The 26,165-nt window shown below is 41.8% G+C and overlaps 1 pseudogene; it reads right to left on the reverse strand.

Annotated features, from left to right (window-relative positions):
* Positions 1–577: 577 nt before the first annotated feature.
* LOC101039350 (nuclear transcription factor Y subunit gamma pseudogene) lies at positions 578–2,978 on the reverse strand (annotated as a pseudogene).
* Between the last annotated feature and the right edge of the window lie 23,187 nt (positions 2,979–26,165).

Below are 26,165 nucleotides of genomic sequence, written 5' to 3' on the forward strand. Positions count from 1 at the left end.
CCACGGCCTCTGGATGCAAATACACAGAGCTCTGGGGTAAAAGCAAGAAATGGGGACAGGACCGACAGTGAAAAGGCAGCTACCTACATTCACCTAATTCAGTATGAGGGTAGAACAACATGGCAAATCTTGGGGCAGCAGCTGTTCCAAGAATCAAGAGACACTGTACACCCCTGGGGAGATCTGGTCCTAAAAAGAAGTGGTGGTAAGAAACAACAACAAAAAAAGAACGAAAAACAAAAGGCGAAGTAGTTCTTTAACCACACTCTTCAAGAAAATGCCACGAATATGTTACTTAATATTTTAATTTCATAGGACTGGACATACAGCTCAACATATTGAAATATTGATTCCTTGAAACAAAAAAACGGGGGAAAAAAAGGAAACAAAAAATATTGCATCCATCTGCTGGAGAATCTCGGCCCCCAGGCATGGGGCCTAGTGTACCAGTGTCCCAGCCTGCAGGAGGCACTGAGGTCAGCCAGGTCCTCTGGGAAGGGAGGCTGTGCCCATGGCCTGAGGCTGTATGGCAAAAATTGCGTTTGGTGTCCTTGGTCTCGCCAGCTCAGGCCCTCAGTCACTGGCCACCTGGGGGGGCCCGCCCATCGGAGGGCTGGCTGGCTGCCTGGATGAACATAGGCTGAGCAGGTCCTGGCCTGCAGGCACTGGGACTTGCTGAATCTGGTAGAGCTGCTGTCCATCTGTGAACTGGCTGACTACTGCTGTCCTTACTGGACCTCTGTCTGTGTCATTGGCTGAGCACTGGTGGCAAGTGTCCGGATCTGTCCCTGAAGAACGTGGGTGCCTGATACAGGCTGGGCTAAGTGGATACACTGCTGTTGGCCAGTTTTCAGCTGGGTCTCTCTGGTGTTAGTGATGATATGCTGCATCCTCTGCATGCTGTGTCCCAGGGCTACTCTGGGCCTATTGGGCTTGACCCTGTCGCTGGGCCGGGACAGTCTGCAGCTGCTCACCTTCTCCAACCTGCTTAGTCAGGGGCCTGATCTGGCCCTGCTGAGCCTGCGCGAAGATGATCTGCCCAGGCTGGATGGATAGTGGTCATGGAGCTGCTGAGCCAGCATGACATAGTACTGGACTGGCTTGGCAAGAGTTACAGACTGCAGCACCCCCTCCTCCTGACATGTTGGAGGTTTCAGTTCATCTCTTGGAATAATATCGATGAGAAAATCAAATGGATCAAATGTTGCGATTGCCATGGCGACATCATTTCTCTGTAGAGTCCGGGGCTTCTTATCCTCTGTGTGAATCCAGGCTCCAGAGTCAACTCTGTGATAAAAATCTGGGCTGCTCCAGCAAAGAGCACAGAGGCTTCTGCCCTGATCATCTTCACATCTTCCTCCAGTTTCATGGTCTTCTTAATACGGCTGGTGGGAGTTCCTGCACTCGGAAGTCTTTCACCGCTAAATTCCGGATTTCTTCCTGACCCGAAGCCAGAAAGACGGTGGCCTTTGCTGGGCATCACTGCTGCTAGTACCACCCAGTCCTCCTTCTGTGGACACTTCCACAAACACCTTTGCTCAGGAGTCCAGGAAGAGTCGCTCCTGTGGAGCGGGGCAATGCAGAGGCCCAGGCACCACAGAGGGAAAAGGGAAGCGTGAGTCACGGATAATGGAGTGTGTGAAGCCGGGGCACAAGCAAGATGGTGGCCTCCCTGTTTGCACCGTCTCCCCTGTTCCCCTCCCCTTTCCCTGACCCCTCGACTCCTATAATTAATTCCGTGTAAAAGGTATTATGAGAGCATAGTTATATCAAAAACTTACCTGAATTATTTGTGTGTGTGTGTGTGTGTGTGTGTGAAAAATGAAGATAAAGAACATATTTAAAAGTAAAATCTGCTTTGCAGGAACAGAATTTACTTTTCACTTTTATTTTTCCTTCTCTTTTCTATGGTTTGGGATCCACAGAGCATGAGTGCTTAACGCACAGCAGAGAGGAGGCTAAAGCTGTAATCAGTGTCTTGGATTCGATTGTGATCAATCTCTGTCCTAAATAATGTCCTCATTGTCTGATTGAGACAGAAACTCCCCACCTCCCTATTAAAATTTTTTTTAAAAAACCCTGACCCAGAGGTTTCTGAAGCCTCCATTGATAACACACAATGGCCTGTTCTTCTAGGATGTTTCGTGGCCCTTAAGGAAGCCTCTGTTCACCCATACGATGAAAGGATGAGATGAGCAAGGAGAAGTCGGGGTTCATCCGCCTCGTCCTGGCCGGGCAGAGGACCGTGGGCATGTGCAGGAATCCATAAAGGACGAGCGGGGCCAAGGAAAACCATGTTTGTATCTCAAGGACAGGAAACAGACAAACCTTCGTGGGAATATTTCTGGCACCTTTCGCTTAGGGGAAGGGGGAAGGAGGAGGTGAGAAGGAAAAGGGAAAGGCAGGCGGAGAAGAGGGAGGAACGGGAGGCGATCTGAGCCAGCACCAGAGCCAGCGCTCAAGATAGTTTTGTCCCTTTTCTCGTCCTGGGCTTTCCAATGCCAGTCCTCTCCACCCCGGCCCTTGACTGAGGCCATGTTTCCATGGCCTAGAGGTGAAGTGTCCCAAGCGGATGTACTGTGCTGAGCTGTATTTGCTACACCTTGCACCTGGAATAATAAGACTGCACTCTCTCGTCAGCTTCGCCCGGTGCGTACCCATTGTGAAGGCCCTCACTCTAATCTCTGAGGCTGTGAATGCGTCACCTTACGTGGCACAGGGGACTTGACCGATGTGAGTAAAGGGACAGTCTAAACCCGTGAGAACCTTTCCTAGCTGTGGTCAGAGACAACCCTGACAGCAGCAGGAGGGTCAGAGGGATACAATTGTTACTGGATTTGAAACTGGAGGGAGGGGCCACAAACCCAGAATGTGGGCTGCCTCTAGAGCCTGGAAAAACTCACGGATTCTCCTGGCATTGGCCTTCGCAAAGCAAAGCAGCCCTGCGGAATCCTTGGTTTCAGCCCAGTGAGACCCATGGCAGACTTCCGACTGACAGAACTATAAAGTAATACAGTTGTATTATTTTAAGCCACTAAATTTATGGTCATTTGTGGCAGCTATGGAAAGAGAATATATTCATTAACAGATCTTGAGACGAGCTAGAGGCCAGAGGCCAAAAACCACTTCATAGTCTGCTTGGCAGCTAAGGGCGGGAAACAAGCATGAAATGGTGTGCCCCGGGCTTCTCTGCCGTAGTCCCACTCTGCTCAGTTAAAAAGGGTTGCCACGAGAGGAGGGAGATGAAAAAGAACTGAAAGTATTTATTCCCCTGAGTGGAGAGGAAGGAGACGATGAAGGTCAGCATAAACGGGGCTGTCTCCCACCATTTAGGGCAAATTTAAAAGGCTAGTGAGCCATAGAGTTTTGAAAATTATATTTAAAGTCAGTTTGAAAAGGCTTCAAAGTTGGATGACTTTTTTAAGCTCTAAGATTGTAAATATTTTAAGGCGATAAAATGGTACATGTGAAATTTCTTTGAAAACTATAAAATGTAACATGTAGTGGGCTAGATAGTTGTCTCCACAAGAGTAAGTCCAGGTCGTAATTCCTAGAACATCTAAGTGGATCTCGTTTGGAAAAAGGGTCTTTGCCAATGTGATCACATTAAAGACCATGAGAAAAGGTATTCTGAATTAGCCCTAGATGCAATCACATATATTTTCCCAAGACAGACAGAGAGGAGAAGAGGAGGAAGCAATGTAGCCACAGAGGCAGAGACCAGAGTGATGGAGCTAAAAGCCAAGGAATAGTGGCAGCCATCAGATGCTGAAGGAGTCACAATCTTTCCTCAAAACCTGGAGGAAGTGGCCTTGATTTCAGACTTCTGGCCTCCAGGGCTGTGGGAGAATATGTTTCTGTTGTTTTAAGGCACACAGTTTGTGGAAATTAGGTATGACAGCCCTAGAGAACTTATATATGTAAGCCTAGGAGCTGAGCTAGAAAATAAAAGTACTACTAGAAATGGCAAGAAATTCATTTATGAGTGTTATTAAGATGTCCACAGACATTCTCATGTTGTAGTAGGATTATGTGATTAGCATGTGAGCATCTAATCAGATTTCAAGTTCATGATTAGGTGGTGAGATCCTTGAGGCTCCTCTCACCTCCTGGTGCCCCCATAGTGCTGGGTGACAAATAGGTGCCCAACAGATATTTTCTGATTTGCATCTCATAATGGAGTAATTCCTCCAAAGAGGAGCTCATCAAGAATATGGAAGAATAGACTCGCCCTGAACAGGAATTGTAGCCCTGTGGAACCCCAGCTCACTTTCTCTTGAGAGCTACTGAATTCTCAGGAAAAGCCTGTACCAAGTGTGGAGGCTGCCACTTTGAGGAGGCGAAGTAACTGCTTTGGGCTTCAGTCTGAGAAGGAGAACAACAGAGCCATTCTCTGACTTCAGGGTCACCTGTGACATTCTATGGACCCCTCAGGAAGGTTTTCCCCCTTACTCTTATGCAGGAGAAGTTGCAGTGCCCCAAAGCCACATTGGCCAGATGAATCCACATGATATGAGGGGATGGGATCCAACTTTCCATGGTGAGAGCTGTGAAGCTACCCTGCACCACGAGGGAGCTTGCTAGGTCACACTGGCCTCCATTCAAACCTGAGTCCTGCTGCACCGTGAATTTGAGAAAACTTTTGATTTTCGCACTGCTGCCTCATTTGTTTCTAGAAATATCTCTAAAGTTTCTAGAAATCGTTGTTTTGTGTGCAAGCATCCTAAGGTCGTTTTCTGGCTATCTTTGGCTCCTGTCACAATACCTCTCTCTCAGTCAGCATGACAACCATCTGCCCTTGAGGCTGAGAGGCCAAAACAAATATAATTAGGGTTGCTATCTTCAGAGTGCTGACAGCACCCTTGGTGTCGGACGAGTGGCATGTTGGTTCCAGAATTGTCCCCCAGCCAAGTGCAGCCAGCCCAAGTCACAATGCTAAGTTTGGTTCCCAAAGGACTTTGCAGAAACTGCAAAGTGAGAGAGGATGCCATATACATTTGGATGAGAACTATCCGTCAGCGCTGGTTCACTTGCTGATTCAGCAATGCAGGAAGCCATTAAAAAGAATGTATGTTTTAGTCACAAGTTTGACAATTGTTAATGTATCACCGTACGGTCTCCTTCCACCCAAATATGTCCAGGAGTCAAATGCCCCAAATCTCTTTTCTCTCGTGGATGAAATTAATCATTTATCCAAATGAGCTTTTCTGTGCTACGTTGGCATGGCCACCCCGGTCTGGGATCCCGATGTCCCACCCAAGAGAATGGCTCTGTTGTTCTCCTTCTCAGACTAAAGCCCAAAGCAGTTACTTCGCCTCCTCAAAGTGGCAGCCTCCACACTGTGAATTTGTAGGTCAGGACATCTGTTAATTCTTTCGATCCTGTGGCTTCCTTCTTTGCTATAACAGTTCATGCATCTAGTCTGGTTGTGTTAGGATGGCTATCACCAGTGTTTGTCATGGTAATGGGGTTATATTCCATTCCGTTTTAAAAGTAGAAGTACAACGTTTTGTTGGGGATGTAACAATTCCTGCTATGTCAAATGCACGTTAGAGAACAAATTCAGTTTTCAGTGATTCTATTTTTTTTAGGTGAAGTTGGAAAGGACTTTGGAATTTGTTTGGCCCAAATTCTCCATTTTCATGAGGAAATCAGAGATTCTTCCAAAGTCCAAAGCTTGTCTGTAATGGAGCAGGATTTGCAATCAATTCTCAGATTCCCCATTCTAAGCTCTTACCATGACCTCAAGCTTCCCCTAACATGATTGTCTGACGATCCTTGACCGTTCTGCATTTCTTTGTCAGTAACCCATGTCTCATGCTCCTCCTGGACAGTGATTTTGATATCCATTTATTTTGATAGGAGAGTCCTTGACATTATCTGGCATGAGCTGCAGAGAATTTTGGGTCCATCTGTGGATGGGAGGCATATTATTTATCAACCTAATTGCAGCGAAGCTGCCAAGATTCTAGATGTTAGGGTGAAGTGACCATCATCCTGACTGTGTTGGCTGTTGTTTGACAGCATCATTCATTCGTACTGCTGGTTCTCACACATGGCAGCGATGGGGCCCCTGAATGAGTTAAGGTAGATGCACTGATGACCCTTCCTGTACTGCATTAGATGGCATCTGTGTATCCAGTTCATGAAGTTTAGCAGAACATGGAGAAAGACACGAGTAAGGCAGGCATGTTCTTCCCTTGGATGAAAGCACTATTCAATTATCTCTCAGATAGGGGCTCCTGGCATGATACATCATCCCATTTTACGTTCTAAGCAAGCAAGATGACATGTAAAAGCACATAGAAGGTTTTCATCAGTAAAAATTAATGTGACTGCTAAGTATTTGTCTTGATATCACTAGTCTCTTTGGAAATGTATTTTTTTAAATGTGGATAAAATTGCCACATAATATGTAATATAAATTATCTGGGAAAAATTTGCTAACCCTCTTATTTTGGCCAAATGACTCCCCCAAATGGATGTGGAACTAAGACCCAGATCCAATGCTGGCTGTGCCAAAGGAAGAAATGGAAATAGATTTGAAAGGTGGGAACTTTGAATGGAAAACTTTCTTTTCCTTGCTTTCCAACCTAGGATCTGTTTAAAAGTGTTAGACAGCTCTCAGAATCCATGTGGGAGAATGAAATTTCAAATGGAAAATTTTAACTGCCAAGAGCCTCTCGTCTCTAGAATAACATTTTGTTTTTTCTTTCTTGAATTCTCTGACTTCCTCTCCATTGCTGAACTATTTTCTAATCATTTTACTAGTATTTATCTGTTACGGTAAATATTTTGGTTTGGGTTTTCTATAGGTTTTTGAGGGCATGTGAAATAAGGTCACGTCTTGTACTTTTGTAAAATTTTATCAATACATTCCAAAAGAAGAGTTTCAAAGGGTGGCAACAGAGAGAGGAGAGCAGGCCAGAGGGTTAGTGCTAACCCTGCACGTTATTCTCCTCTTTTGGTACATTGGCTCTTAGTAAGGAGCAAGTCTTTCTTTCTTTTTCGTTTCTTTTTTTTGTAGACAGGGTTTTGCTCTGTCATCCAGGCTGGAGTGCAGTGGCACAACTGTGACTCACTGCACCCGCAATCTTCTGGGCTCCAGTGATTCTCTTGCCTCTACCTCCTTGAGTAAGTCTTCCTTGAACATTTACTTTCAACCAGGTTTGATTATCAGTGGTTTTATTTCATTTTGCTTTTGCTTTTTTCTGAATTCAGCATTTTCTTGTAAGTTGTCACAGTTACATTAATTCTTAAGGAAATGGATTCACTCTACATTTGCGTCATTGGAGATGTAGCTACCTTCTTTGTGTAAGTGGTTCACTGATGCGTTTTTTTTGGGATAATCAATGTAGGTGAATACTGTATATTCATTAGATTTCAGATTCGCTGTCCTCAAACACAAGGACATTGCTAGATAAATATGAGTGAAAGAGGAAATCTTTCAAGTGAGTGCTGTTGACACAAGATTGATACACTGAGAACAAAATCCATGTCATCTCCATTCCTGGATCTCAGGGAGGTGACCTTCTTCCTCTTTTGCTCTCTGACATGTGGCAGTTTGTAACTTTGCATAGGAAGTTTATCTGGACGGTGGCCCCCAACTAGGCCCCCAGTGGTCACAGAGCAGAAAGACTCACAAATTAATGTCCAACCAATCTGGACAAAACCAAATTAATATCCTTAAGTGATACATTTTATCAACTCAATTTAAAACCATTACTCAGAAGCAAAGGGAAAGAGATGGGTACAAAGTTAACCCAGTTACATGAAAGGATGGCAGGACTACACTCTCAGGATCCTCCGCTGTGCAGTGTTGATCAGTCCCATCGCTTCCTCTTTGCTGCCTGAGCCTTCCCACCGACAGGCATATGTTCAGGATGTAAGAGTGAGGCTTCAGCAAGCCCAAGGCAAGCCCAATGAATGAAAATGTAGCCAACAATAAACATTCTGTTGCACAGATGCAAGCTGTAGCTTGCCTGTGAGCCTGATAAATAGCTTTAGATTTTATCTGCCTTTCTTGGGGGAGAGGACAAGTTGGGCCAGAATAGATGTCACTAATAGGTAGCTGAGGCTTCATGAATATTGGGTGCCTCTGCGACTCATGTATTTTTAGAGTGTCATGAATAGTCAGAACCTCATATAGCTCATGAATAATTGGTTTCTATTGCCCTATGCATTAGTCTGGATTCTTCAGAGAGACAGAACCAATAGGATACGTAGATGTATGTATATGAATGGGTAGACTAGATAGATACATGTTAGATAGATAGATAGATAGATAGATAGATAGATAGATAGATAGAGATTTATTAGGGGAATTGGCTCACGTGATTATAAAGGCTAAGTTCAACTCCAAAAGCCTCAGAAGCAAGAAGCCAATATGTAATTTTCAGTCTGAGGCAGGAGGCCAGAGAAGCTGAGATGGGGCTGGGGGAGGATGCTGATGTAAGTCCTGGAACCCAAAGGCCTGGAGTTCTGATGTTTAAGGACAAGAGAAGGGTGTCTCCACTCCAAAAGAGTAAGAAAGAATTCCGTGCTCCCAGCCGATTAGATGGCGCCTGCTCACAATGAGAGGAGGTCTTCCCCACTCAGTCCACAGACTCACAATCAACTCTGAATACACTTCATAGACACACCCAGAGGAAATGCTTTACTACCCTTCTGGATATCCCTTAATCCAGCCAAGCTGACACCTAAACCTGACAGCATACCCTCCTTCCCTTTGCTTCTTTGCGTAGTACACATGAACTTTTTGTCCATGCATAACATGGCTCCCAGGTTACTAACTTATCTGTATCTAACCCATGTCATGAATCTGTATGTTCCTCATAAGCTACTTGCCTATACGTCACATGATTTGCATCTAACCCATTTGTTTTCTATAGCAGAACTGAATATTTTCAAATAATACAGCAAACACAGTACAGCAACATGCAGGACTGGTTGAGCGGTGTATTAGGAAAGAAATAGAATTAGTAGTCATTCATCAAAAAGTGTTTTTCATTGCTGGAAAACATTTCTTTGAACTACCATCTTCTTAATGGCCACACCAAAAACAAGACCCCAGAAATCTAAAAAGAAATAATAATGATATTGTCATTTGAGTTAATAGCAGTGTGCTTTGCCCAGGTAAGCCCAAAACCAAGCACGGCATTGATTTCTCACTTGTCTTACTTCATATTCCATCCATCAATAATCCCTGTTGATTCTGCCTCCATTTCTTTCTAACGTTACCAACCATACTAGTTTAGGCCACAGTGGTCCCTTGCCTTGACAGGGCAGTAACCTACCAACCAGCATCCCTGTGGCCAATCCGTCTCTCGGCAGCTCATTTTCCACATGGCAAGCTGAGTGGTTTTCTAAATATGTAAATTCGTGTGACTGTCCCCCAACTGCTTCCAGATGAGTGTCAACCAAAGTATGATCAGTGGAGATAGAAACAACCAAAATGTCTATGAATTAACCAATGAATAAACAAAATGTGGAATATCCATATCATGGAAAGTTATAGGTTATTTGTTCATAAACAGGAAGAAAGTTCTGACACATGCTATAACATGAATGAGTCTTAACATTATGCGAAACGAAAAACGCAAGTCACGTAGGCCAAATATTGTAAAATTCCATTTATACAAAATGCCCAGCATAGGCAAATCTATAGAGACAGAAAGCACATTAGTGATTGCATAGAGCTGGGGAGGGGTGGCTGGCAGGGGCGGGGGCGGGGAAGTAATAGCTACAGAGTCAAGGATTTCTCTTTGCAGTGGTGAAAATATTCTAAAATTAACTGTGGTGACAGTTGCACATATCTGTCAATATACTAAAAGATAAATTCTACACTTTAAAATGGGTAAATTGTATGTATGTACATTATTTCTCAATAAAGTTTTTTTCCCTAAATTATTCCATGAGCAGCCACCATCTGAGTCATATGAAAGCTTGGAGAAATGCAAATTCTTAGGGCCCACTTCAGACCCTCTAAAGAATCTCTAGGGATGGGCCGAGTAATCTGTGTTGTTGTTTTTAAATTTAAGTTTTGTAAACCTGCACACAGGTATATGCAGGTAAACTTGTGTCATGGGGCCTTGTTGTACAGATTACTTTGTCACCCAGGTATTAAGCCTAGTACACGCTAGTTATTATTCCTTATCCTCTCTCTCCTCCCACCCTCCACCTTCCAACAGACCCTTGTGTCTTTTGTGTTAATGTATTCTCCTCATTTAGCGCCCACTTATAAGGGAGAATATGCTTTGGTTTTCTGCTCCTGCATTAATTTACTGAGGATAATGGCCACTAGCTTCATGTATGTTCTTGCAAGGGACATGATCCAATTCTTTTTCATGGCTGCATAGTATTACATGGTGTATAAGTACCACATTTTCTTTATTCAGTCTACCACTGATGGATATTTAGATTAATTCTGTGTCTTTTCTATTGGGAATAGTGCTGCAGTGAACATGGGTGTGCATGTGTCTTCTTTATGATAGAGCAATTTACATTCCTTTGGGTCTATATTCGGTAATAGAATTGCTGGGTCAAATGGTATTTCTGTTTTTAGGTTTCTGAGGAATTATCACACTATCTTCTACAATGGTTTAATGAATTTATACTCTTACTAAGAGTGTATAAGCATTCTTTTTTCTCCAGAAGCTAGCTAGCATCTGTTATTTTTTGACACTTTAATAATAGCCATTGACTAGTAAGAGATGGTATTTCACTGTGGTTTTGATTTGCATTTCTCTAAAGATCAGTAATGTTGAGTTTTTTCCATAAGCTTGTTGGCTGTGTGTATGTCTTCTTTTGAAAAGTGTCTGTTCATGTCCTTGTAATAAGGTCGTCTTTTGCTTATAAATTTAAGTTCCTTATAGATGCTGGATATGAAACCTTTGTCAACTGCATAGTTTGCATATTTCTCATTCTTGCCATTATGCTAAATGAAAAAAGCAAAACGTCAGTTTACTCTGTTGATAGCTTCCTTTGCTGTGCAGAAGCTCTGTAATCAGATCTCATTTGCCAATTTTTGCTTTTATTGTGACTGCTTTTGGCATCTTTATCATAAAATCTTTGCCCGTTTCTACGTCCAGAAGGGCATTGCGTAGGTTATCTTCCAGAGTTTTTATAGTTTTGGGTTTTACATTTAAGTCTTTAATCCATCTGAAGTTAATTTTTGTAGATGATATAAGGAAGGGGTCCAATTTCAATCTTCTGCATATAGCCAGTGATCCCAGTACCAGTTAGAGGACGGGAAGTCCTTTCTTCATCGCTTGTTTTTGTCGGCTTTGTCGTAGATCAGTTAGTTGTAAGTGTGTGGCCTTATTTCTGCATTCTGTATCCTGTTCCATTGGTCTGTGTTTTAACAAACACTAAAGTTTGAGAAACACCAAAATAAATTAAAATCTAAATTCCACACCACAGCCTACAAGGCCCTGTAAGATCTTGCCATCTCTCTAACACCAACTCCGATCCTAGCTGCACTGATCTTTCTATGTCATGCAGAGGCCAAGTGGGTTCCTCTCTTAGGGTCTTTGTATTATTAATTCCCCTTACCTGGAATCCCTTTCCCTGAGATCTTTGCATGTCTGGCTCCTTTTCACCAACCAGTTTTCAGCTTAAATGTTACTTCCTCAAAGATGCCCTCCTAGACCATCCTAACTAAATCAGTCTCTCATTCACCAGGTCACATCACCCAGTTGTATTCTCTTCACTACACTTCAGATACTTTCTGTATTATTTACTTGCAGACTGTCTGTCTGCCTTTTTAGAATACAGGCAAATCCTTCTATCTAGCCGTCACTCAATAAATATTTGTTGAATTGATGAGGAAGCACTGACCTTGAACCCAGGTACCCAGGAATACATACCCTAGCGCTCATGACGCCCTGTGCCTAGTTTCTGAATCCTCTGTACTTGCAAAGGAATTGGGCTGCACACTGTCTCACCAAAATTATTCACATTTCCTGGTAACACAGATGACCACCCCGAGGACTGATGCTACAGAATAAGCTAAGGGCAGCTGAAGGAGATGAGCAAAATGGATGAGAAAGCAATATTTCTTCTTGGCCATTCTAAAACTTCCCCAAGAACGGCCCCAGTGCCTGATAAAGATGAGATGCCAGAAAGGTGTTTGCTTAACTCTTGAACTAAACGCTTAAGAAATGGAAAGAAATTCACTCTTGCTTTGTTAAGAAACCAGACCCCTGAGAGACGCCCCCTCAGCTCCTTCGACCTTTTGAGAATCACCTACATATTCTATTGCTTGCCCTCCCCTGTCCTTTCTGTTAAATGAGATATTCGTGTTTTAAGTGAAAACCATTGTTTACCCATCACTAGCGGAAAAGAATCAATGTGCATGCATTCTTTATGTAATAAGAATTAAATCCCTTAATCCTGTAATTTGCTCCTACTGGTTTAGAATTTTGAAGTCCAAGAACACATCTGCCATCGAGAAAGTTAATTCCCAGGCTGGCTGGCTCTGCAGCTATGTATGTGGCCATTGTTCCTGCCTGAGGAATGGTCAGGAGGGGCTCAGGGCTCTGTTCTCATAATGAACCTTATGTTTCTAAACACAGGTGCGTTTGGATGTAGACATCTGTGGCATTAAACGGGGGGAGAAATAGCACAATAGCAGCTCAGAAAGGGGTCCCTTGGAAATGCAAGGTGGTGTTATTGCAGTAGCTCTTATCAACACTATTATGATTTCTTTGATGATGTATCATTGTACTGAGATGGTGGTGACGAATAAAATTATCTCACCAGCATGTTTTCAACAAGCAGCTTTTCACTGCGGGGCGGGTGGGGCGGTCTTGCCAGAGTTCACCCCATTGTCTTCCTGTTGAAAAGAGTTGTCAGAGGGCCCCTATTCTATCCTACTATCATGCCAGTCTGCTTTTTACTCCAACTTTGCATCTCATCTCTACTATTTGATATATAAGAATGAAAGAGCTCCTGGGAAATGTTTGTACTCTAATGGCTCAGATGAGATGTCCTGGGAAATCATCAAAAATGTGCAGGGTGAAGAAAGGAAGGCTATCAGATGACCCATAGACATTCTCCTGCCAGCCCCTACTGTATGGAGCATAAATGTGTGCTGTGTCACGGTTGCAGGATTCCTGTAATCCAGACACCTACAGGTATTCAGGACAGCACAGGTCTTACAGCAGTTGATGTTTCTGGCCGTTTCACAGGCACATGTGTTCTGGGAATTTAGATTTTTGAAGTTAGTCATATGGCAAAGGAAACTGTGCTCTTGCCCTATATTAATACTTTTTAAAAACGTGTAACTAAAGTATACCTCAACTTCAAGTAAACAAAATTAATTTTCTTTTTTATTTTTAAAACTGCTTTACAGAGGAATGACTGCCATACAAGGAGCTATACATATTTAAGCCGCACAACTGGAAGAGTTTGGAGTAAGTTACGCTTGTGAAAACCATCACCACAAGCTATGCCATAAACCCATTCATTACCTACAAAAGTCTCCTCCTGCCCTCTTTATTCATTATTATTATTTGTATTCTTTTGTCGTAAGAGGACTTAACATGAGATGTGCCCTCAGCAAATATTTTAAGTGTACAATACAGTATTTCTAACTACAGGCACCATGCTATGCAGTAGATGTTTAGGACTTACTCTTCTGGTATAACTGAAGCTTTGTAATCTTTGGCTAATACTTTCCTATTAATCCCGCCCTACAGTGCCTGGCAACTATAGTTCTCCCTCTGTCTCTAAGGGTTTGACTATTAAGATTCATCATGTAAGTGAAGTTTGAGCTAGAATAAAACCACATAGGTCAATTTCATCTCCTAAATCCATGGTTTCTTTATTTCTTTTTTCATTGCTTGTCTTATTATAAATTATAAGCATTGCTTACATATAGCATCAGTGACAGTGTTGAACTTAAGCTAATGCTTTATAACTCATTTCCTGGCCTCTGGGTTGGCAGTAGAAGTGGAAACCATTACCCAAGGCTTTGACAAGAGTTTTTAACAGTTGCATTAGACAATGGGCTGGCAATGTCTGGTAATGGGGACACCAAGGGAAAGCCTACAGCTCTCAGCGTTGCCCTTGGCCCCCATCACTAATCTGGCAGATGGGGAGAAAACTCTGAACCAAGGTGTCTGAGCCTGATGCCTTTTCTCATTTGTTCTGTGCTGCAGTATGTCAGCGCTGACCCTGCAGCTACAGAAGTGACCAAATCAAACTTGTTGTACTGAGGGTAAAGCTCAAATGGACCCTGTGACTACTCCTCTTCCCTCCCCAATAAATCTTTGTTTCTGACCAGAAAAATTCATGCCGTGCTCAAAGGAGGGAATTTCTTGTTATACACAGAAGAGTATCTTGTTATACCCCAAATTATGTTCAATGACAGTATCAAAGTGTACTATGGATAGCAGATAGTTGGATATCCATAGGATATCCATAGTAGACTTTGAATGGTACAGTCATTGCATATAATTTGGGTAATTCATCTGAGTGGCTGCAATAATCATGGATAAGTGATATATACTATAAGAAGATATTTGTTTGTCTCATATGCATATCTTTTTTCCTTCGAGGTTTTTAGGAATATGAGTGCAAAATTAGTACTCTGAAGTCAATGATGAGTCATCACCTCTTTCTCTTCATCCATTTTTGTGTTGCTAGGAGGGAATACCTGAGGCTGGGTCATCTATAAAGAAGGTTTATTTCTCTCACAGTTCTGCAGGCTGTATAAGAAGCACGGCACAGCATCTGCTCCTCGTGAGAGCCTCAAGCTGCTTCCACCTCTGGCTGAAGGTGAAGGGGAGCCATGTGCAGAGATCACATGGTGAGGGGAAGGACAGTAATCTATTCACAAGGGATCCACCCACGAGGCTCAAACACAGCCCATGAGGTCCCACCTCCAACATTGGGAATCCAATTTCAACATAAGATCTGGAAGGGACAAATATCCAAAATATAGCACTCTTCCTCCTTCTCAGCACCTCCCCTGCTCCCTTCCCTTAATCAGTGTTACTGGAACTGAAGTGGATTTTAAGCTTTTATTCATTGTTTTAAAAAAAGATATTTATGTTCTCAGTTCTAAAGATCAATTGAGCATGACATTTCAGGTATGTTTCTCTTACAAAAACAAAACAAAACATGAGAAAATGAAATTGAATTTCTTTTATATTCCCATGTGGTTGTGATTTTCTTTTAAAGCAGGTCAACTGCCTTTAATAGAAAACTCTCCCAATTCCTGATTAAAAAAAAAAAATAGACCCAAAATATCATTATTCCAGCATGTAATAATTATTAAAAATATTAATGAGATATTTTACCCTTTTTCTTCTTTTTCTTTTGCATTAAGTCTTTGATATCCAGCATGGGTTTTACGCTTCTAGCACATCTCTTTTGGGATTAGCTACATTCCAAGTACTTACTAACAGTAGCTACATGAGCCTAGTCGCGTATTGCCGGCCTAGGGATTCTTTCTCACGTGCTGACACCTAACTTTTCTTTTATTTCTGTTTTGTCACTTTGTTTTAAAGGAGAGAAACTGTTTAGACCTCAAGTCTTATGTCAGATGGAAATGTTTTTCAGTTTCTACATATTCTATAGCAACTTCTATGACGTTGGAATTTTGTCAAACGGCCGCTGTTTCTCGTTCTGCCAGAAACTCCTTCCCCGAGAACTACAGTTTGTATTGACAGTGAACGATGAGTCAAAGCAAAATTACTTAGTCTTATTAAATCCTGTTTTAATCTCCTAAAAACTCTATCTTTCAAATCAGAATTAATCACTATACATTAATGGCAAAAATTTTTCATACTGTCTTATTCAATACCTCTAAATATACACAGAGCATTCAATCATATTCTAACACCCTTGTAAATTGATACAAGCCTAGCTATTCGGTGAAACTTTCAAGATGAAGAATATGACACGTCACATTAGTTCCTTATGTGTAGATGCTGGAGATGACAGCTACTGATAGCTTTCCTCACCCGCACTGCGGGAGGGTGCTTCCTCCTCAGATTCCCCAGATTATTAATGGAATTTCTTATTTTATAAACTCCACTCTGATCCCACAAATCTCCATCTCATTATCTTTATTATAATATGATAACATCATATCTCCATTGTAGGATTTGGGCAAGTTAAAAAAAATAACAAAACCCACCGTGATTGATTCAGTACGTTGCGTCTTCCACCAGTCTGTGAGCTCCCCAGGACAGAAACATGCATTATTCTTCACCATGCCTAAGTGAGCCCAAGTAGCAGTGCCTACTGCATGGTTGATGCTCAGCCTTTCCATTGAAAGCAGAAAGTTTTGCCCTGTTCATTCACCTTCGACCCTTGCACGTCATATGCCTTCATCAAGATCCAGGTCAGGACACATTTTCTCAATGAGACCTGTGCTGGGCAATCTCACAACAGCTGATACCTCCCGCTGAATTGCCTTCACTCAACAAACAGCCATGGGCGCCTGCTTTAAACCAGGCACCGTGCTAGGGAAGGCGGTAAAAAACACAGATGTGTTCTTAAATTCAAGAGGTTGGAGGAAACAGAAAACAAATCAGTGCATTGTGCTTTTGAAATACTTTTCTGTGTATTCTTCCTCCTGAACAGTCTGTTTTGTTTTTCCTGTGGTTTCTTTCTTTTCAGTCCCTTCCACTGTGAAGCCTCTGGAAGCTTAGAGTCTCACGGAGATGATCACAGGTACTGCTTGGAACAAGCATTTCAAAGGGTAGGGAGGAAGAGAAGCCCCAGTCATGGCTGAGGAAGCACAGAGTTGAGAAAGTGTGTGTGTGAGAGAGAGAGAGAGAGAGAAATGAAGGAAAAGAGCGAGAAAGGGAGTGAGTGAGGAAGAGAGGGAGGAAGGGGAGAAAGACAGATCTCAGGTCTTGCCTTTCTCTGTCTGAAGCAGGTCCCAGGAGCTGTTTATAAGTCTTGTCTATGCTAATTGGAAGTCAGAATTTAAACTAGACTGGACTAAGTTTTAAAATATAAATGACTAAATATTTACTGGATCTCTCTAAACTATCTAGTTGCTGGCTACCCCCACAGATGGTGACTCAACAAAATGAAATCATTAACTGGAAATATTAAAACTGGTCCATATTTGTACAACATGGGGTTGGGCCTCCTAGTCAAACCCACTATCTGTACTCTGCATATGGTGGGGGAAAAGTTCCCAGGTACTTCTCATATGGCTTGAGTGACCATATTTCTTTCAGAAATCACCACTTCTTTTTAAAGACCTTATTGGAGGCTCAACTGCGTGTATTCTAGATGCAAGACCATAATTGATCAATTGTTCTAAGAGGTCTCATGCACACAGTCTACTCAACAAATATTTACTGAGTGGGTGGATTTGTTAGTTGCTTGTAAAGAAGGCAAAAGTCTATTTTTTAAAGGTTAGTTTTCTTGGTAAGTTCTCAGCGACTATTGTTGCAAATTGTACAGAAATGCAGAAATGCCAGTAATTTGTTTTCATACTTCACCGTGAAATCATTTCTCAAACTCTCTATTTTTGTTTTTTAAAAATGTCAAGGAATATAAGATACAGATTTTGGAACCAGACAAATCTGGGCTCAAATTCCAGTCCTGTTATGGAGTAGCTGTGACCCCAATCAAACAACCTAACTTCTCACAGTCTTCGTAGTCTCAGCCATAGGAAAAAAGAAAAAAAAAAGGAGGGAGGAAGAAAAAGAGGGAGGAAGAGAGAGAGAAAAAAGGCGTGAGGGAGAGAAAGAAAGAAGAAACAAAATATCCTCCTTTAAGGGTTGTTGTCAGGGAAGGAGGATTAGAAACAATTTAAGGAAATATCTAATATGGTTTTTAGCACCCAAATCGATAGTAAAAAAAAAAAAAATCTTTTAATTGTTACTGTCATCATCAGTGCTATTGGTCGATTTATCATCCTTGAAATAACCAGTTTTTTTCTGAAGAGATGCAATTGCTTCTTTGTCTCTGGTCATTCCTCATATTACCTTCTTTATTGCACTCATTGCGATTATGATCTGAATGACACTAGAGATTGGTAAACTGGACTCTGCCTCCAAGGGATGGATGTCTTCCCTGCCCTTCATCATGTCATTCACTTGCTTCTGAGGAATGGTTCAATGGCTCTTCATTGCCCTCAGCAAGAACCTTACTTTCCCATAGATGGCTTTGGGAGGGGAGGCGCAGGGAGTGGGTGATGAGTAAGTGAGTCAACACCTTGTAGGGTATTGTGAAGACACACAGCACCAAGGCATTCATAAATAGCATCAACGAAAATTATTAAGTGCCTTAGTCAGTAACCTGCCCATCAAGTGAGCTGTGGGCCACTGTAACTGGAAACACCAAAAAATCACCATAGAAGTGTTGAAAATTGTTGAGGATCCTGAAACAAGGAAGTAACCAACTCCAAAGCCAATGTGTAGGGCAAGAATATGAGGGATACTCTGAAGAGGAGGGAGGCCAGGACAAAATAAGAAGCAGAATCCAGACATGCCCATAGCTGGTGTAAAGATGGACCTCTCAGCTTCCTGGCCTTCTCAGTAATTCCTTAATGAAAAGAAACTCTCATTTTGATAACTCCCTACACAGAATTATTTGTTTGTCTATATATCTTTGCTTGAGTTAAACTCTAGTAAAATGTTGATAGTTAACATTGCCAAATGTGGATCAGCTTGTATGCAGCAAAGCTGGGCAACCCGGGACTTGACGAAGATGACAGAGAACTGCTTCAGGTGTCATCAGAGGAGGGAACCTGGACAGTGTGGCCATTGCCTGATGATTTGTGTCAACATTTCAGTACCCAGAAGACACATGATGTACTTTGGGTCCCTCCAGAGGCTGATACTGAGCTAAAGATTCAAGTGTGAGCAGTTTATTAGGGAGGTGAGAGTTGTATACACTGGTAGGGAAGCAGGGATTGGCATAGGGAAAAGAAGCATAGAGTAGGGGATTAAGCAGCTTCCACTGGGGGAACTCTGGGAGCCACGTGGAACCCCACCCAAGGGATAAAGGACCTGAGGGTATTTATACACCAACTCCAGGGGTCACTGGTTGAGGGCGGCTCCCATGGGGCATTAATTCCTTAGTACTATTGATGTAAGGCCACCATATTTCCAGTTCTTATTTTAGATGAAATGAGCATTGTGTACAATTAAAGGGAAAGAAAGGAGAAAAAGGTGATGGGAAGGGAGTGATTGAAACAAAATGCCACAACACCCTAAAGCTACGCCTTCCTCACATCACAGTCCTGGGCGCACTGCTTTCTTCCCTGCCACACGCAGTCCACTGCATTTTCAGCACCTGGTGCACATTAGACATGCAGAGCTCAACAGAATGTAATTTTTTCAACACAATGAACCTGCTTATATAGTGGAGAAAATCTTCTAAAAGATTTTGATAGGGAACCCTTAAAAATTTGTTTTTAACTGTCCAGGTCAAAATGTAAATTACAGTGCTTAAGAAAGTAAAGAATATATACCAACCAAGTATTTAAGTTTGTGTGTGTGTGTGTGTGTGTGTGTGCGCGCGCGCTTGTAAACATAGCTCTCCTTTCTTATTATGTGAGATTGAGCCGAGATCAAGCACCTGAAGTTCTAATTCTGTCCCAGAAAAGCATTCCCTTCCCAGGCTGTCACGTCACATGCTCAGACACCCACGTGAGACTCCATCTCCCCAGACGCACGAGAGCCAGTTCTCTCTGCTCATCCTCTCCCAGCTCATCCTCTCCCAGCTCTTACCCCTGGAAGACATTTTGGGAGCTGTGCCTTTGGCTCCTGTCCCGGGAACATTATTTCCTACTTGTGGCCCTGAAGAGTTCATGGGAGCCTCCCAAAATATGTTCCTCTCTTCCCAGAAGTAGTTTTAGTCCTGGGAGACCTGAGATACATAAAACTTTAAAATCAGTTTCCACTTTGAGAAAGGAAAATGAGTGATTTATTGATATTAGAGCCATTGGCTTGCTGCTTGCAAGAAAACCTCTCTGGCTACACGCAACGGTGTATCCTGGGGCTTAGGCTTCCAATTACTTTTAAAATAAGGAAAAATCCTTAGCTCATATCATAAGGGATCCTTTCTTTTCTGGTTCATACTACCTGTCTCTTGTGTGGAGAAATTCAATATAGCCATGAAAAGACAAGGACTCAAACAGACCATTGTAAATGATGGAGAGCTTGGACTGTGCCCAGTGCAGATGGGTCATCACTCTTTCGGGGAGATGCTAAGCCCACATACTCGGGCTGGGGGAAAATGGCAAGATTGCTCCCCAAAAGGTCATTTAGTCTTAAAGGGAGTGACTTTAATTCCTGCCTTTGATGGTGGAATTGTTGAATCCTCTGAAGCATGTGCACACACACACACATACACACACACACACACACACACACAGAGAGAGAGAGAGAGAGAGAGAGAGAGAGAGAATGAGAGAGAGAGAATTAGAGAGAGAGAGAAAGAGTTTTCCTTTAAGCCTGGAATTTGATTTCAAACTAGTAGAGAAATTTTTGTTGCAGAGACAGCTTATAGATAAATCCTCAGAATGTTTGGGAATTTCAGCACTTTGAAAAATGAGAATGTGTGCAGGGATTGTTTTTCTTTGCTGTGTCTCAGTCCTTTTATTCCCTCCCTCATCCACAATTCCAAAAAGAATAGCCTTTTTTAAGGTCAAACTTTGTATGCATTTAGTTTTCATGTCAGATTGTTAAGGAGAAACATCAATTGCTTCATTTTGTGCATGCAACATATTTTTAAAAAATACACACTTTTGAAACACATTGCTAGGAAAAGTGGATTATTACATGACTGAGATCATAAAGGATAAGGCTGGGAAAAAAGATATTTCTTGTGAACATAAAGTTCATTACTAACTGATGATCCCCACATAAGTGGTTTGAACGTTTCTCACTGTTGCTGAAATAGTAAGTCGTGCAAAGATGAGCATAAAACTGGATATTTGTTTTTCATTCTGAAATATGATCTCCTTGCCACTTTTGACCTTAAATGGAGTTTCTGCTGTCTCTGATTCACTCTGTTTCTCTAGTGCTCTCTGTAGTAATGTGCTGGGTGGCTCAGATGGGACCGTGATACTGTTTTCAAATATCTGTGGCCAGAAGTAGTTACAATGTTTAATGTTCACAGATTCCATATCCTTTTTTCCAGTACTCCTATGTCTTAAATAAAAATTCATTAAACTGTTTTTATTACAAGAACTAAAAAATGATTTTAAAAATGCATGCAGAGGAGATTCCTTACTTAACAGTTCATTTGACGACCCAAGTAAAGGCCATGTGGAAAATCTTCTGCTTACCACCTCAATCTCTTCTACCATGGAGCCCATTCTCATTAATTCTGGACAGTTCTGTGAAGAAAGGGGATAGAGCAAAAGGAGAGGGAGAGAACAAAAGATGATTAAGTTTCAAGGTTGGCTGCCCTGACAAAAGTGTCTAGCCCAATCCCTGCCTCCAAAACGTACATGTGTCTACAACATGCCTGGCATTGTAAATACCACCGACATTTAAGGGTAGGGGACTCTCTTTTCTTGTATTACATACAAATGAATGAAAGAATTGTTTTTCTTAGAATCTGGCTAGTTAACATTTATAGGAGATTCTTTAACCCCATTTGACATCACAAGTTTAACTGTTGATTAGGTTATTGTCTGTCTATACCTGACACCTCTAAGCTACATATGGACAGAGAGGCTTATGCTTTATTCCCTGCTTTATTGCAGACACATACTACAAGCACTACATTAGTGTTTGACGTAGTAAGCAAATACCTGTGAAAAATGTCTATGAATGTGCATCTGCTCATTTCCTCGAAGTTCAGGTCTTTGGACATAGCTACCCAAGTAAAATTTAAGTAGTAAAGTTAAAGCATGGTCCCTGATAACTATGTCCCTTAGTCATGAGCTATTGGATGCTGGTGGCTGTGATAGACTGATAGGGTCAGCTGAACATTGCATGGCCCTATTTTGCTACACCTGGTCAACAGGTCAGTCAATTTCTTAGAATTTGGGTTCATAAATTCTCTGATGGAGTTCAGAATCTGCATTTCCAAAGAAATGTCCTGGGAAATTCTGATTTACAATTAACTTTGCACTGACCTAACAAATGTAATTCATGAACCGGGCAGCATTCAGAAACAGAAAAGGTTCAGAGAGCCCAGCAGTGTGAGTAGTGAGTTTTTATAGGTCATATTCAGTTGCAGAGTAGAGATATAACCTGACTTGGCTACATCCTTGATATTGCCACTACCTGCGTATACATACCTCAGCCCTAGAAAGGAAAATGGCCAACTAGCATAGGCCACCCAAACCTAGACATGCCAAAGGAGTCGCAGTCAAGGCTTCTTTTTAGTTTTGTTTTGCTAAGAGTTTTCAACGTTTTAGTCATAAATAAATGGAGACTTCCGTTTTATGGTTTTTGTGGATCTATTGAGATAATCATATAACTTTTCACCTTAATCTGTTAATGGTGTGCATTGCATTGACAGAGTTTCTAGTGTTGATCCAGCCTTATTTACTGGGATAAACCTTACTTTGCCATTGCATAGTTTTACTGCTGAATCGTTTTCTGCATTTTATCTGGGATTTTTGCATTCGTGATTATAAGTAAGATTAGTCTGTAATTGTCTTTTTTTGTATTGTTCTGTCTAGTTTCCATATCAAAGTTCTGTTATTTTCATAAAATTATGTGGGTAGCTGAACCTTTAAAACAGGCGTCCCCAAACTACGGCCCGTGGGCCGCATGCGGCCACCTGAGGCCATTTATCCGGCCCCCCGACGCACTTCAGGAAGGGGCACCTCTTTCATTGGTGGTCAGTGAGAGGAGCACAGTATGTGGCAGCCCTCCAACGGTCTGAGGGATAGTGGACTGGCCCCCTGTGTAAAGAATTTGAGGACGCCTGTTTTAAAATATAGGCTCTGCAAAGATTTGCAATAGATGGGGAATGTTTGTTCCTTGAAGTTTCCGAAAACTTGCCAGTAAAACAGTCTGGGCCTTTTGCTTTTGGAGAGTAGTATTTTGATTCCTGATTCAACTTGTTGAGTTGAAACCAGTAGTTTATTTTAAATGTCCTTAAAAATAAGGTATTTGTATAAAAGGCTATAACTTTACCTATAGGCATGATTTTGTGGCATTCCATAAGCCTTAATATATATGACCTGTGTCATTTATAATTCTCACTGTAATTTTTCTTTTTAACTCATGTAGTAGGCTGAATAATGCTTCCCCCACATATATATGTATATATGTATATATACATATATATATGCACTACACACACACACACACACACACACCTCTTTCTGTATACAGCCTAATCCCTGGAATTTGTGACATGGCAAAAAGGCAAATTTTCCAATAGAGCCTCCAGAGGGAGTGTTGCCCTGACATCTTGATTTCGGGCCAATAATCATTGATTGCTGGTCTCCAGAACTGTGAGAGGATATATTTCTGTTATGTTCAGCTACCAAGTTTGTGGTAATTTGTGATAGCAGCAATAGGAAACCAATACACCTATGAATTCTTTGAAAGCACATTTCCAAGCTTCCTAATCCATATTTAGCATACTTTTTATTCCATTTTTGCTGATTTTTACTTTAATTGCTTTTAATTACAAACCATTATTTGCAACACATTATTTGAAATTTACAGACAATTTGTCTTTGATCTATACATAGTACACTTTTATAAATAGTTTATGTGCACTTGAAACTAAAATATATTCTTCAGTTGGAGCTGTAGGACTGTTTCTGCATTTATTAGAACAAAGTTTTTACTATCCTGCTCATATTTTCTATATCCTTACCAATTTAGAGTCTGCTCAACCAACTGCTTATGATGCATACTAAAACATCCCAGTGGGTTTGGGGATTAGTCAATTTTCCCTTATAATTACATCAGTTTTTTGCATTTTAAGTCTATGCTGTTAGAAGCATACAATTTCATAACTTTTATATGTCATTTCTCTGAGCCCCTGAGGCCCTAGTTCTGTGTCACTGATGTTCTGTGCTCCTATTCCATGTCATGTCACTATGTCACTAAGTCAGTAGGTGAATTGACAAAGGTCCTAGTCAAGATGTTGTGCCTTTACCTTTTCTCTTCTAGTCTCATAGATTTGGCCCCTCAAGACCCACCCAGGCCCTAGCATCAAGCAGTGAACTGGCCTCTAATTCCTTTTTATTTTTTTCTTGCATGTAGTAATGCTATCTAGGCCAAACATTTGGTTGATGCTGCCTTCTTCTATACCTTTGGCTCTTTGTACTGTTTTTCCATTTGTGGTCCTTAGATGTATTTATGTGGCTTTGAGCCCCAACTATGCCTTTTCTTTTCCAGTATACTTTCATGTATTTGAAGGAGCGCCCAGAGCCATCCTACCTGGAAATATTCCTGTATTGTTTAAACTAGTTTGAATAGGGTGTTCTGTTATTTGCCACTCAATGATAAGATATTATTCCCTCCATTTTACAGATTTAAAAACTGAGGCAGAAAGCTGCATGACTATCCCAAAGCCACATAGCTCACAAGAAAGAACCTGGAAAATTCATTTAAGTCACCTTGCTGCAAAGCCTAGCTTCTCTTTCTTTTACCATACTGCTTCCAAAAGAAGGTTTCTGGAGTCTTAAAAAGAACAGACCTTTTACCCACAGCTGCATCCCATCCTCCACTTGCTGCTGTCTCTTCTGCTGTCTATACCCATGAACCTAGCTTGTTGCATTGATGGCAACCCCATAGCCAGATTAAGCTGATATTGCCAGCTCTGGGGTTTTCTGATAATTCTTACTTTTCTGACTTTGTCTGGATCACGTGCTTCCTGCGTGCCTGCCATGGAGAGCACGCAGCCACACTGTGTTCACAGGCCACTCTCTCCCAACCAGTCATCCATAAAACAGACTCCAATAGCACAGCAGGTCTCTTGAAAATAGGCGCCTCTGCAATGTCTGAATCTCTTCCTGCAGAAGCTTTTGAAGGACTCTCAAATGTGACTATATATACTCTTTGTCATCAGAGAAAATTAATACTCTTGCCTGCCTGGTTCCCCATCATTACTTTCCTCTCAGCCTCAACATTCAGCCAATTACAGTCATTTCAAAAGAATCCATTTCCATTTTCTGATCCTTTTGTTTAATGTAACTGTCCCAAAATTCGGGCCAGGCAGCATTCTTTCTTTTCCTTTCTTTTTTCTTCCCATTGACTTAGACAAGAAACTGCTGTGTATTATTTTCCCCTTCTCTCTTGATAAGATGATATTCAGCACATTGGCCAAATGAGCAGAACTGGAAGTGCTCCACACCCCTAAGAAACCTTCCAGTTATCAGAGCATGCAGTCAGCAGATATGAATACAAATAAGTTAAAATTAAAGCTGCTCCAGGAATGTGCTTTCCAGTGTGTATAAATAGTTCTTTCAACAATGAACTCTTTCCTGACTTAAAAAATAAGATAGTAATTTATTTATAAAATTAGATTGATAGTGACCCTTAAGTATAGAAGTGAAGGAGTGTGTGATAATACCAGAATACGCAAGTAAGATCAGAGCCATTTTGTTAATGAAATGATTGTATCCTAGCAAGTGAAGAATGAAATTGGCTTCTCAAAGAGCCTTGCATGGAACACTTGTCTCATGAGATGGCTGTTCTCTGAACTAATGTACCTGACATTGAAACAGACACCTCTAGTGCACAATTCCAGATTCTTTCAGACTCAGCTGTCTCTCAAGCCAGTTAACTGTGGCGTGACTGTTTCTGGGCAGGCTCTGTTCAGCTTCCTGCAGGTGCCAATGTAGCACCTACACAGTGGGGATACCCAGGTCTGGAAGGTAAACCCCTGCAGAGGAATTTTATATAACTGTAGAGAGAACCGGTAGATAACTGCCACCCCTTCCTTCCTGAGTAGAGAGCCCCACACCCAGTTCATGCAGCTCTTGGAGACATCTCCCCAGAGGTGCCTAGATCTAGGATACACAAGGCACTGGCTCTCCCTCTGCTGGCCCAGTCCCTGGCCTTCTCTCAGGCTCCCTGAGCCACAATTGCCAATGGAAAGCTTGCATTTAAGCCCTGTTTCAAGCAAGTCCTGCTTTCTGGGAGACCCAGGCAAAACATATAGTTCCAAAACATTCTCACATGGGAAATTCCACGCACCATACCCCATTTCTGAAAAGTCATGTTGCCTATTAGCTTCCTAAAGGTCCTGAGGAGTTC

Source organism: Saimiri boliviensis, chromosome 2 (genome assembly GCF_048565385.1).
Source record: "Saimiri boliviensis isolate mSaiBol1 chromosome 2, mSaiBol1.pri, whole genome shotgun sequence".
Taxonomy (NCBI): domain Eukaryota; kingdom Metazoa; phylum Chordata; class Mammalia; order Primates; family Cebidae; genus Saimiri; species Saimiri boliviensis.